Genomic DNA, 14,268 nt, shown 5'->3' with positions numbered 1-14,268 from the left:
CGTGGGTCAGTCCCACTAGTGTGCCTTTCATTTTACTTTGCTACTAGCCGTGGGTCAGTCCCACTAGTGTGCATTTCATTTTACATTGCCGCTAGCCGTGGGTCAGTCCCACTAGCGTGCATTTCATTTTACATTGCCACTAGCCGTGGGTCATTTCATTTTACATTGCCACTAGCCGTGGGTTAGTCCCACTAGTGTGCATTTCATTTTCATCGCCGCTAGCCGTGGGTCAGTCCCACTAGTGTGCCTTTCATTTTACTTTGCTACTAGCCGTGGGTCAGTCCCACTAGTGTGCATTGTATTTGCATTGTCACTAGCCGTGGATCAGTCCCACTAGCGTGCATTTCATTTTCATCGCCGCTAGCCGTGGGTCAGTCCCACTAGCATGCATTTCATTTTACATTGCCACTAGCCGTGGGTCAGTCCCACTAGTGTGCATTTCATTTTCATCGCCGCTAGCCGTGGGTCAGTCCCATTTTCATCGCCGCTAGCCGTGGGTCAGTCCCACTAGTGTACATTTCATTTTCATCGCCGCTAGCCGTGGGTCAGTCTCACTAGTGTGCATTTCATTTTACTTTGCCACTAGCCGTGGGTCTATCCCGTTTACGTTTCTGTCCGGGTCTATCCCATGGGTCCATCCCGTTTACATTTCTGTCCAGGTCTATCCCGTTTATATTTCTGTCCGGGTCTATCCCGCTTACATTTCTGTCCGGGTCTATCCCGTTTACGTTTCCTGTTCGGGTCAATCCCGTTTTAAATTTCTTGTTCGGGTCAATCCCGTTTTAAATTTTTTGTTCGGGTCAATCCCGTTTTAAATTTCCTGTCCGGGTCTATCCCGTGGGTCTATCCCATTTACATTTCTGTCCGGGTCTATCCCGTTTACATTTTCGTCCGGATCTATCCCGTGGGTCTATCCCATTTACATTCCTGTTCGGGTCAGTCCCGTTTTAAATTTCTTGTTCGGGTCAGTCCCGTTTTAAATTCTTGTTCGGGTCAGTCCCGTTTTAAATTTTTTGTTCAGATCAGTCCATTATAAATTTCTCGTCCCGGTTAATCTCATCAGAAAGGGGTTAGTCCCCATCGTTCGAGTCGTTCACAACCAAATAACACAGGTAAGTATTTGGTGTCTACTTCTTTGTCTCAAGTTTTTTCAAAACTCAGACAAAGAGGGGCAAACTGTAGACACCAAATTTTTGGTTTCGAATTTTATTTAATTAGTTTAATTTTAGATTTATTTGTTTCAATTTTAGGCTTATTTTGGTTGTTTCCTGTTTCATGCCTCTTATTGTATTTTAATTAGTTTACGAGCATTTATTTTATCTACTAATTTGATTAAAAAAAAAAAAAGACAAGACTCGCACATGTAGCAGCGTAGGAAATTATTGTCTTTTTCATGGGTTTTTTCGGGTGGATCGGATGGCTGGAATTTTGGGGTAGAAATCAACCCCTCATCCTCACCTTTGAGGTGAGGGTTTAGGGGGGTTCCACTGGATATAAAAGGCTAAAAAAGAAGCGCAGCCAAAGGGGGAGAGATAGAGAGGTTTGGAGAAAGAAAAAGAAAACGGGGATAAGGAGGGTTTTGTGAGAGAGAGCAAGGACCAGAAAACTAGTCGACGGCTGAGAGGAAAAAACGGACGGCGGGCATAAGGAAAAACAGAGAGGAGAGCTAAGTAGAGTTGGCGGCTGTGGGGGATTGAAAAACAGAAACCAAGAGAGGAGCACGGGAGGACGGCTGGAGATAGTTAGAGGCTGGAGGAAAAAACCGAGAGGGAGAACTAAGTAGAAAGAGGACAGAGGAAAGAAACGAGGGGAGGGTTTTGACGGCTGAAAGCTTAGATAATCTGTCGACTAAGGAAGAGCGGGTGCGACGGCGGAAACAAAAAAAAGAACGAGGAGGACGGCTGGAACAAAAACTGAAAAGGACCGAGAGAGAGAGCTAGGGTTGACGGGCTTGAGGAGAGAAAAACGGAGAGGAAAAAGGCTAGGGAAAAGAGAGCTGGGGAGAGAGGAGAAAATAACGGAGGAAAAGAAAGAAAAACTGGAGGCTAGGGACTGAGTGAGAGGTGAAAGGGAAGAAAACTGAAGGGAACAAACGGTGATCTGAGATAGCAGATAGATTTCAGCTTGGGGAGTGACCGAGAGAGATGGAGGATCGAGGCTGATGAAACAAGGAAAAGAGGACCCGAAACGCATTTCCCTCGGATGATGGTGAAGTTGAGTCTTCCTTCTCTAGATTCCTGTCAAAGGTCCAATTCCTACAGCAACAAGATAGGTAAGCTTCAAACCCCCTCCCTTTGTTCATTTCGATTCCTGTGGCCAGAGGTTGAGACAGCCATTTTTGCCCGCAAGTTTACCATTTTGTGGCGGTATTTCGCAAGTTGTTTACACTTTTCAGTCAAAAGCTATTTCCTTTAACTGATTACTTGCTCTTTTGGCCGTCTGTTGTTTTCTGTCCTTAATAATGGTTCTTAGCTGATGAAGTTATGGTATCTGAAATGTGGGTAGTGGATCTCGTGAGAGTTTATTCAGCACAAATGAGTTTTAGTCGAGAAAGAATTGCAGAAAGTTCCCGACTTTACATTCATGTCGTTCTGATTTTTCTTGAGCATGTGTAGATATAGGGATGGGTTCTATTTCAGCTTGAGTTTGGAAAGAAAACATGAGAAATTTGCTGTCTTGGCAAAATTAGTAGAGCATTTGGTGTGGGATTCATAATTCATGTTGGTTGCCCCGTGTACATAGCAAAGTTTCATCGATTACCTCTTTTCGTTTCTTCCTTAGTCGCAGAGTGTGTTTCCTCTGTAATAGGCTTAGGTACCCAGTAGTGTTTGATATTTTTGCTAAGGAAATAGGTCGAAGTTTCATGATAGTTGAGATTGACGAATTCATGGTCTATTTTGTGAGTTTGCGAATGATCTTACTGGCCGAAAGCTGCAAAAGTTTACGCATGAAAATTACAGCAAAAACAATAGAATGGAAGGAATTTTAACTTGCCGAAAGTTCTTATTGCATGACTTGTGTGGAGTTAGGTGGTAGGCTTGCATTTTCCATTTGAGTGCATGAATCACGGCTGTCTTCCTGCATGTTGCAAGCTCTGAAAAATTGCAGAAAACCTCAGGAAGTTGCCGAAAGACTGTACTGCAGAAAGTTTACTTTTTCCATGGCGTGCATGGAGTTGGCCTAGAAATCTTTCCCATTCTGTTTTTGTATGCATGCTAAGCCTAATAAGAACTTGGGATTGGGGTGGTTTGAGATGATTGAATGCGTCTGTCCATGCGAATTGCTGAAGCTCAAAGCGCTGCTTGCTGGAGCTTAAAACCATTTTGCATAAAATTCTCCAGCATTTGCATGATTTTCCTTCTATGCTTCAGTTTGTTTTGGATGTTGAGCATTGTGTGTCATGTTGCTTAGATTAAGTTTTCGGGATCTTGGTTGGAAAGAAATGCTTTTGTTGTGTTTGAAAGTTGCAGCTGCATTTTTCTTTGGATGGCAGACGGTCTTCATTAGATGCTTCAGTCTTCCTATTGCTGAAATATTTCACGGACCTTTTGGATGAAGTTTGCATGAGATCTTCATAAAATTGCACTTTGGCCCCCAAGTCTCCCTTCATTTCACCATGGCCCAAACAATTGGAAAAATCAGTCAAATTAATCCCTTAAATTTCTTTAATTTTTGCAACCAAGTTTCTACTTGTTTTAATTTTCTTAAACATAGGTTGCTTGCCTTCTCTCAAATGCCTTTGATTGATTTAATTTATGCTTATTCCTATTTCCTGTGATTATTTGTCAATTAAAGCGATGCCTTGACCCTTTCTTTTATTTTGGAGGGCAAATAAGTAACTCACTCCATTTGGGCTCCATTTCAAGGGAGGTATAACTTCTTTTATCTTTTCTATCTCTCCCCTATGTGATTCAACGTGCTAAGTGAGAATTGCATGACTACTTTGCTTTCCTTGCCTTTCCTTAATTCCCTTCATTTATTTCATTTACTTTTTCTTTTATTAAGTTATTCTTTTATGGGGTATGTGTACACCTCTTGGCTTGTAATAGATAGGGCTTGGAGAGCAATTTTGTCCATTTTTCCCCTTCCCCTTTTGTTTGAGTTAGCAAATGTAATAGGTTCATTAGCTTGATTGCTTGCTTTTGTTGCTACGTGTTAATTTGCTTTATTAGGCTCTTGCATCTAGTCGAGATGTTAAGTGTTATGTGCTATGTGTTTATAGGTGATTAGCATGTCTACTTGCTTTCTATAGTTATAGATGAATATGATGGATGAATGCACGTCACCACACTAGTCCAACGCTAGTTGTGGCTCATTGTCCCGTTTTCCACTAGTCCAACGCTAGTAGGAATTCATAGATATGGGCTAGTCCAATGCTAGACCCTTAAGGATCTCCCTCGCTAGTTGATACTTGCATGTTTCACTACATTTCTTGCATTTTTCTTAAGTTTTCTAGCATTTGGCATGCTCCTCCAATCCATTTTAGGCTTTTGCATCTTCATGCTAGTTATAGGGTACATTTGCTTGAGAGTCCCCTTTCGATAAGGGAAACGAGCGAGTGTGGCTACAAAATAGCCTTAGCATGCTAGTTCTTCCTTCTAATCAAAGGGAAAATTAAAGTCGTGAAATTAGGAGTCATTCCCGTACCCGACTTGATGCATTCTTCTAGGTTCATGCACTCTCATTTTTATCATATTACTTCCTCACCTTTTTATCCACATTTTCTCACAACTTATATTTTTCTCAATCCACATGCCATGTTTGCACATTTTCTTCTTTTATCATTTATTTTCTACCTCACAAATTGCACCCAATTGCACTTATATGTATCTACTATCATATTTTCATCCATTTGCACACAAACACCTTTATTTTCCCAATTTGCACACATGCACTTGTCTTACATTCGCACACATGCACGTTTCCTTACATTTTCACATCATATTTGTGTCTTCATTTGCATCATTCGCGACCTCTATGAGGACTTTCCTTATTGGTCACCACAACTCATGTGGTTGGGACAAAAAAGCCTCGTAAGAGACATTTTAGGTTTAGGATTGCATTTGTTTCATATCCATAGTCATATCCAACATGCAACACATACTTTGGGTAGAAGAATTAGGAAAAGAAGGGCTAAGTCACGCAATTAGCTTTGGCTAGGGTAAGGGAGTGCCTTAGGTTTTGCCTTTGCCTTCTCCCTTATCAAATGTGACCCCCGATCCCTTTTTTTGGTTACGTAGATCTAAAATTGTTTAAAAAGGGTTTTACTTACTTTTCTTTCCAAAAAATCACTTTTTGGGTGACTTGGTACACCCTAACTCTATACCAAGTGGCGACTCCATTTTCCATCAAAAAAACCTTTTTTGAACTATACTTTGGCCAAACCGTCGCATTTCACAATCCCACTGCCTTTTATTTTCATCTTCACACACGTTCACATACACACTACTTTCACACACTCAAAAAGTGGGGCGCGACAGTTGGCGACTCCACTGGGGACTTCCTAAGTGGGTCCAAGCATTTGATTTAGCTATTCTTTTCCTTTTTTCTACTCTTTTTATGTATAGCATTTGGATATTAGGGTTGCATTTTCCATTTTAGGACTTTTTGCCTCGCGCGTGTATCAAACTATTCCCTCACTCATGTATGTATGATTGGTTGTTTGGATGTATGTTGTACTTGTTTTATCTCGCGCTTTGCATTGCATTTGGGGGGGGTGTGTGTCACCTTTAGAGCCTCGCGTTGGTTCTCAGCCCCTTCCCTCAAAATAGGGAACACTTCATACGTGCACGTTTATTTACTGTTATCCCATTTTATTTTACTTTCGTGGGCTCTTTCCCACACCGCCTTGTAGGACTAGGAATGGTTTCTCTAGGTATGTGGATGGTGTGCTCTGCGCCCATAGCAGTACTCAGGGGATCGCTCGAGCCACCGACCGAGGGTCTTGGGATTGATGACCCATTCCCTTAGGTCTGAAGGCTTGGGGACCTTTTTAAACCTTATCGAGTCTAGTTGCATTAGTGAACCCCAACCTCATGCATCCATGTTAGAGTTTTCCTAGGTTAGAGTCAGCCTCACCCTTTTTAAGCACATTAGGCACGAGGGAAGGGATTCCACCCCTTTTATTTGCTTTTATTGTATCTCTTTTCTTAATTGCTCCCAATATGTTATGTGTACTATCAATTGCACTAACCATTTCTTTATTTTCTTGGCCTGCATTCATGTGTCTTAGCAATAAGAGGCCTCTTTGGCTCTCTTTTAGTGACTTACCCACTAGATAACTTCCATGTTTAAATTTCAGTCATTACACTTAATTTTCAATAAGTACATTTCATTTTAGACCTTTCCCCCGATGCATTATTTATATCCTTTAGGCCATATTTGTCACATATATACTGCTTTAATAAACTGGCATCATGCATAAACCCTAGAAGGGAATGCCATTTAGGGGATCCCGTGTTAGGAATAAGCCACCTTGTGTCTCGGATACTTAATCCAAGGAGACTTGCACGTTTACATTTTGTACCATCCAAAGGGGTAGTGCACAAGGTAAGGTGGGATCCGGTCATTTTCATAGAGCGATCTTTGGAATATGAGCGTCTAATAATCACTTCTTGGCCATTTTATCAAAATTGGTAAAAATCCCTGGCGTAAAAGACATTAATTGGAACAAATTCACCAATAATTCCTCGCTATTGAGACGATAAATTGAGGCCAAATCTTGATTGTAGGAGGCTCATAGGCTAATGCATCGCAATGTATTTTCGAAACTACCAAAGGGGGAGATAATTCCATCGATTTTTGAGTAAACCATCATTTCCATTCATTTGATCAACTTATCCATCAAATTCATCCAATCCATTTAGTCAATTCATTCATTTTTAGAACAATTCAGTCAATTTTGAATAAACCGTCAATTTCAATTCATTTGACCAATTTACCCTTTTTAGGGTGATCTAGTCAATTTTGCATAAATCATCCGATCCATTTGACCGATTTGCCTAGTTTTAGGGCAATCTGGTCGGTTTTGAATAAATCATCATTTCACTTAATCAATTGATTTCATTCACTTCATTTGATTAGTTTAATTCATTTTTAGGGTAATCAAATTTCATTCAATGCATTTGACCATTTTACCCCTTTTGGCACATCATGCATCAATCAAAGCAAACAATCCATTTGGACTTTGTCCTTATTTTTTAGGACAAACATTTCTTCTCACTCCAAATTGGCCAAGTTGTTCAAATCATTTTTCACTTAATCAGTTGATCGGATTCATCAGGTATTGTATAGTGCCTACCCTAGAGGATTGCATTTTCATACTAGGCCTACCCTTGGCACAAAAAGGGCTCCCCCATAGGACATGCATCCCGATTTTACAATTTTACTTACTAACTCTGGGTATTTTTCTTTTTATTTTTCCCCCTTCCCCCCTGCATTCATAAAAATATTTCAATAAGGTGAAAATATCTTTCTATATCTGATAACAATTTTGATCTAATAAAGTTTGGAAATTACAAGTATTACTTGGTTCTTGGGCAGGCCCTACAATGTGAATTCGAAAATTCATTTGAAAGCGCTCGTGCAAAACATCTAAGGGATTTCATTGCTCAAAGAAAAAGGGGCTATTAAGAGAGAAAAGTGTGTATACACGTGTAAAGGAGTTCTTTAGAATTTTTCTCGTGTGTATTGCTTTTAAAATTTTTTCAAACATTGGCAATAATGAAGCTTTTGTTCAGGCAATTATTTGTGTACATTTCATTCTTTATTGAGCTCATTAAGAGATTTCATGGTGAATTTTAAGAAATAAGCTCAAATTGAGATTTTTCAACCTCTTGCCTGAAAACTCACAAATGTATACACCAGATTGGTGATCCGAGCTATGCAATAAGAGTGCTCAAAATTGAAAGAGGTCGCTCAAAAGGCCCATGAGATACCTTTTCTCCTTCACTTAACCCCAAAATAAAATCTGTCACATTGATTGATGAATTGCAAGTTGGGGCAATCTTTGCTTGAGAAATGTCCACTGTGTCTAATTATATTCAATTCACATCTAAGTGAAAGCAAAAATGTGCATTATTCTTGTTTGTTTTGAAAATTTGGAATGATATTTCAAGCATTCGTTTCTCTACCTATACAGATTTTATCATTTGCTCTCCCATTTGAGCCTTTACAAGAATAATTTCGTTTCAAATAAGAGCCCTAATGATCACTACCCTATATTGAAAAATTTTCAAATATCAAAAAGGGGAATGGATTTTCAATAACCATTTCGTTACTTTGGTTGTCATGAGGTGTAAGAATGATGCTTTGGCCGTCGTTTCTACAACCTAAACACTGATCATCCCTTGCATCCTCATTTGAGCTAAAATTGGTGCTTCTTTTCAAAGCACTTACGATCGTACCCCACATTGGGGAGGGAGATTGAAGAATTTTCCAAAAAGGGGAAAGGCAAAAATCCTAGAATAAGGAGGGAACCGTAAATTGGGGAAATTTGATTCCACTTGGGTTCCAATTTTGAAAAAAAAAGAAGAAGAAAAGGAAGAGTTTTGTCCGCGCGGATCGCCTATGTTTCACAAATATGGATGAACAAGGGTCTTCCTCAGTCAGTTAATTCAGATACATGCCAGAAATTTCGCATTAATGAAAGTTTCCTTTCAGAGTTATTGTAAGGGACGGAATACAAGTCAGGCCCTCTTCTTTTCCAATCAAACGTTCTATCCCTCGTTATCCCTTTTGAGCCTTCAGAATAAAATACTTCATTTGGCAACCCCTGAGAATCGCAAACCCCTCACTGGGACAAGTTTGAGTTGAAAAAGAAAAAAGTTTCAAGAAGTGAAAGTGATAATGGATCAAAATCAAAAGCAAAAGAAGAAAAGAGAACCTCAGTTCAAAAATAAACTGGGGTAAATTTTGCGAAAGTTCAAAAGAATGGCAGAAGGCCGAAAAATCAAAAGAAGAAAGAAAATGAAAGAGAAAAGCCTCAATTGAGCATAAATTGGGGCAAATTCTGATTTAGCCCTAAAATAGGGTTGGCGCAACAATGCGATCTCAGATTCTTTAAACCACTTTTGAAATCCGCTTTCAAGCATTAACTTTTCTAAGCACCCCACCTGACCCCATTACAAAAGCCGAAAGTCCTGACTTCTGTTTTTTGCAATGGCCCTGTCAAGAAAATTTCTGATGCCAGAAAATCTTAGCTGTATTTCTGAATTGCTTGGGTGTGAGGTTGACACTACTCTTCATGTGAAACCCCGCGAGGGCCCTTTTGGAAAAAAGGGGAAAAGAGAAAAAAGAGAAGAAAAAAAAGAGAGAAAAAAAAACGAGCGAAATGAATGCAAAAGAAAAATGCAAGAAAATTCGACGCTGAAGTCCCTGGTGATTGGGGAGAAAAATGCAAACAAAGTCCAAGATCTTTGAGTTCCAACGTAGGGGCAATTTTGGAAAAATGCGATCTTCGGTGCAATGTCCCTGAAAGTCTTATTCTTTAACTATCGTCTTCAAGCCGCATTACAAGCCCATAAAAGTCCATCGTTGACTTATTCCTTCATGACAACCCAAAGTGAGGTTTATGCTCATAAGAAATCCATCAATCACTCATGATCATAAGGCTATGACCAGTTTTCACATGTTTAGCTATCGTTTCCATCCATATTGTTGCAAGCCTATAAAGCTTATATGTGGACTACGTTTTTTTAAGAAATAAGGGTGACAAACTCTTTGCTTTCACTAAGATGTGGTATTGAAGGGATTACATACAATTTGGGCATAAGAACCAGACAAATCTTGACCTCTCATTTTCCTTGGCCACCTCAAATCAGAAATAAAGTCACTTGATTGGTCCTGAAGATGAGCCAACTGAAAGTGGTGACCCATTACCCAAAACACAGATGCTAAAAGGGAAGAAGAAATTTTCTGTAACTTGGTATTATTTCAAGAAACTCATCATGAAATTTTCTTTTTGGAAACATTGTTTCTTACAATATTCAAATAAATGGAAAGTCATCCAAACAAGTTTTTTGCAATTAAATGGCCCATACTGGGGCAAAATTTTGTTTATAAGATTTCGTAAAAACAAGCCCACACAGGGGCAAATATTTTTGTAGTCCAATTGAGGATTCCGTCCAAGAGTCAAATAATGCATTTTTCAGATCAATCACGCTGTTTCTTTCATGAAATTCAAGTGCATGTCATACTTTGGTAAGCCCCCTGTGCAGGTATCCATGGCTGAAATCGACGAAGGAGCGTAAGTCAAAATCTTACGAATCAAGGCCTCAAGGAGGAGCAACCACGCCGTAATGCAAATCAATTGATCAGTTTAATAATTGGTGGAAACTGGGGCAAATTATTTTTGGAAAGATTCTCTCAAAAAGAATCAAGGAAAATTCAAAAAAAAAAAAGTCAAAAAGTCAAAAATCAAGTTCAAATTCTTGTTTCTTGGAAAATCAAATTTAATTTCTGGTTTTTTGACAAATCAAATTCAATTTCTTGACCAATTGGATGGCAGGACTGGGTCTTATCCCACTGACCATTCACAAACTTCACAAAAATCACGTTGGAACTGGGTTCTATCCCGCTGACCGCTTATATCACGTTGGAATTGGGTTTTATCCCGCCAACCTCGGCAGAACTGGGTTCTATCCCGCTGACCGCTTATATCACGTTGGAACTGGGTTTTATCTCGCCAACCTCGGCAGAACTGGGTTCTATCCCGCTGACCGCTTATACCACGTTGGGCCTGGATTTTGTGGCGCCAACTTCACAAAAATCATGTTGGGCCTGGATTTTGCGCCGCCAACTCAAACATAATGTTGGGTTTGAATTTTGTGACCAATTTCTCAAGGCAGGCTCGGGTTTAATCCCATTGATCAATTTGTCAAAAGTAGGCTCGGGTGTTATTCCACTGACCAATTCATCACACTGGGGCAAAGTTTTGGATAATTTTTCAAGTAAATCTTATGCAGTTTCTTCATACATGCCAGCATTTCATTTTTGCATCGCCGCTAGCCGTGAGTCAGTCCCACTAGTGTGCATTTCATTTTACATTGCCGCTAACCGTGGGTCAGTCCCACTAGCGTGCATTTCATTTTACATTGCCACTAGCCGTGGGTCAGTCCCACTAGTGTGCATTTCATTTTCATCGCCGCTAGCCGTGGGTCAGTCCCACTAGTGTGCATTTCATTTTACTTTGCCACTAGCCGTGGGTCAGTCCCACCAGTGTGCATTTCATTTTACATTGCCGCTAGCCGTGGGTCAGTCCCACTAGCGTGCATTTCATTTTACATTGCGCAGCCGTGGGTCAGTCCACTAGTGTGCCACTAGCCGTGGGTCAGTCCCACTAGCGTGCATTTCATTTTCATCGCCGCTAGCCGTGGGTCAGTCCCACTAGTGTGCATTTTATTTTGCATCGCCGCTAGCCGTGGGTCAGTCCCACTAGCGTGCATTTCATTTTCATCGCCGCTAGCCGTGGGTCAGTCCCATTAGTGTGCATTTCATTTTACTTTGCCGCTAGCCGTGGGTTTATCCCGTTTACGTTTCTGTCCGGGTCTATCCCATGGGTCTATCCCATGGGTCTATCCCGTTTACATTTCTGTCCGGGTCAATCCCGCTTACATTTCTGTCCGGGTCTATCCCGTTTACGTTTCCTGTTCGGGTAAATCCCGTTTTAAATTTCTTATTCGGGTCAATCCCGTTTTAAATTTCTTGTTCGGGTCAATCCCGTTTTAAATTTCCTGTCCGGGTCTATCCCGTGGGTCTATCCCATTTACATTTCTGTCCGGGTCTATCCCGTTTACATTTCCGTCCGGGTCTATCCCGTGGGTCTATCCCATTTACATTCCTGTTCGGGTCAGTCCCGTTTTGAATTTCTTGTTCGGGCTAGTCCCGTTTTAAATTCTTGTTCGGGTCAGTCCCGTTTTAAATTTTTTGTTCAGATCAGTCCATTATAAATTTCTCGTCCCGGTTAATCTCATCAAAAAGGGGTCAGTCCCCATCGTTCGAGTCGTTCACAGCCAAATAACACAGGTAAATATTTGGTGTCTACTTCTTTGTCTCAAGTTTTTTCAAAACTCAGACAAAGAGGGGCAAACTATAGACACCAAATTTTTGGTTTCGAATTTTATTTAATTAGTTTAATTTTAGATTTATTTGTTTCAATTTTAGATTTATTTTGGTTGTTTCCTGTTTCGTGCCTCTTATTGTATTTTAATTAGTTTACGAGCATTTATTTTATCTACTAATTTGATTAAAAAAAAAAAGACAAGACTCGCACATGCAACAGCGTAGGAAATTATTGTCTTTTTCATGGATTTTTTCTGGTGGATCGGATGGCTGAAATTTTGGGGTAGAAATCAACCCCCCATCCTCACCTTTGAGGTGAGGGTTTAGGGGGGTTCCACTGGATATAAAAGGCTAAAAAAGAAACGCAGCCAAAGGGGGAGAGATAGAGAGGTTTGGAGAAAGAAAAAGAAAACGGGGATAAGGAGGGTTTTGTGAGAGAGAGCAAGGACCAGAAAACTAGTCGACGGCTGAGAGGAAAAAACGGACGGCGGGCATAAGGAAAAACAGAGAGGAGAGCTAAGTAGAGTTGGCGGCTGTGAGGGATTGAAAAACAGAAACCAAGAGAGGAGCGCGGGAGGACGGCTGGAGATAGTTAGCGGCTGGAGGAAAAAACCGAGAGGGAGAACTAAGTAGAAAGAGGACAGAGGAAAGAAACGAGGGGAGGGTTTTGACGGCTGAAAGCTTAGATAATCTGTCGACTAAGGAAGAGCGGGTGCGACGGCGGAAACAAAAAAAACGAAAGAGGAGGACGGCTGGAACAAAAACTGAAAAGGACCGAGAGAGAGAGCTAGGGTTGACGGGCTTGAGGAGAGAAAAACAGAGAGGAAAAAAGCTGTGAGAGGTTAGATGATGGCTGGGTTGAGCAAGGGAAAAGAGAGCTGGGGAGAGAGGAGTAAATAACGGAGGAAAAGAAAGAAAAACTGGAGGCTAGGGACTGAGTGAGAGGTGAAAGGGACGAAAACTGAAGGGAACAAACGGTGATCTGAGATAGCAGATAGATTTCAGCTTGGGGAGTGACCGAGAGAGATGGAGGATCGAGGCTGATGAAACAAGGAAAAGAGGACCCGAAACGCATTTCCCTCGGATGATGGTGAAGTTGAGTCTTCCTTCTCTAGATTCCTGTCAAAGGTCCAATTCCTACAGCAACAAGATAGGTAAGCTTCAAACCCCCTCCCTTTGTTCATTTCGATTCCTGTGGCCAGAGGTTGAGACAGCCATTTTTGTCCGCAAGTTTACCATTTTGTAGCGGTATTTCGCAAGTTGTTTACACTTTTCAGTCAAAAGCTATTTCCTTTAACTGATTACTTGCTCTTTTGGCCGTCTGTTGTTTTCTGTCCTTAATAATGGTTCTTAGCTGATGAAGTTATGGTATCTGAAATGTGGGTAGCGGATCTCGTGAGAGTTTATTCAGCACAAATGAGTTTTAGTCGAGAAAGAATTGCAGAAAGTTCCCGACTTTACATTCATGTCGTTTTGATTATTCTTGAGCATGTGTAGATATAGGGATGGGTTCTATTTCAGCTTGAGTTTGGAAAGAAAACATGAGAAATTTGCTGTCTTGGCAAAATTAGTAGAGCATTTGGTGTGGGATTCATAATTCATGTTGGTTGACCCGTGTACATAGCAAAGTTTCATCGATTACCTCTTTTCGTTTCTTCCTTAGTCGCAGAGTGTGTTTCCTCTGTAATAGGCTTAGGTACCCAGTAGTGTTTGATATTTTTGCTAAGGAAATAGGTCGAAGTTTCATGATAGTTGAGATTGACGAATTCATGGTCTATTTTGTGAGTTTGCGAATGATCTTACTTGCCGAAAGTTGCAAAAGTTTACGCATGAAAATTACAGCAAAAACAATAGAATGGAAGGAATTTTAACTTGCCGAAAGTTCTTATTGCATGACTTGTGTGGAGTTAGGTGGTAGGCTTGCATTTTCCATTTGAGTGCATGAATCACTGTAGACACCAAATTTTGGTGTAATTACATTTTTAGTTTTATCATTTTAGTTTTATTCGATTTTTATTTTTAGTTTCTAGTTTTATTTTTATTTTTAAGTTTTTAGCATAGAATTTCTTGGAAAATGAATGAAAATGAAAAAAAAAAGAGAAGAAAAAAAAGAAAATTGCCCACAAAATATGTTTTATTTCTTCTAAATTCAATCTTTTGGCATTTTGTTTATTTTTATTAAGTTCTTTTGAGAAAAGAAAAGAAAAA

This window comes from Coffea eugenioides, chromosome 9, assembly GCF_003713205.1.
Source record: "Coffea eugenioides isolate CCC68of chromosome 9, Ceug_1.0, whole genome shotgun sequence".
In the NCBI taxonomy this organism is placed as follows: Eukaryota; Viridiplantae; Streptophyta; class Magnoliopsida; order Gentianales; family Rubiaceae; genus Coffea; species Coffea eugenioides.
The sequence above is the reverse complement of the archived record's forward strand: the minus strand, read 5'-3'. Positions refer to the sequence as shown.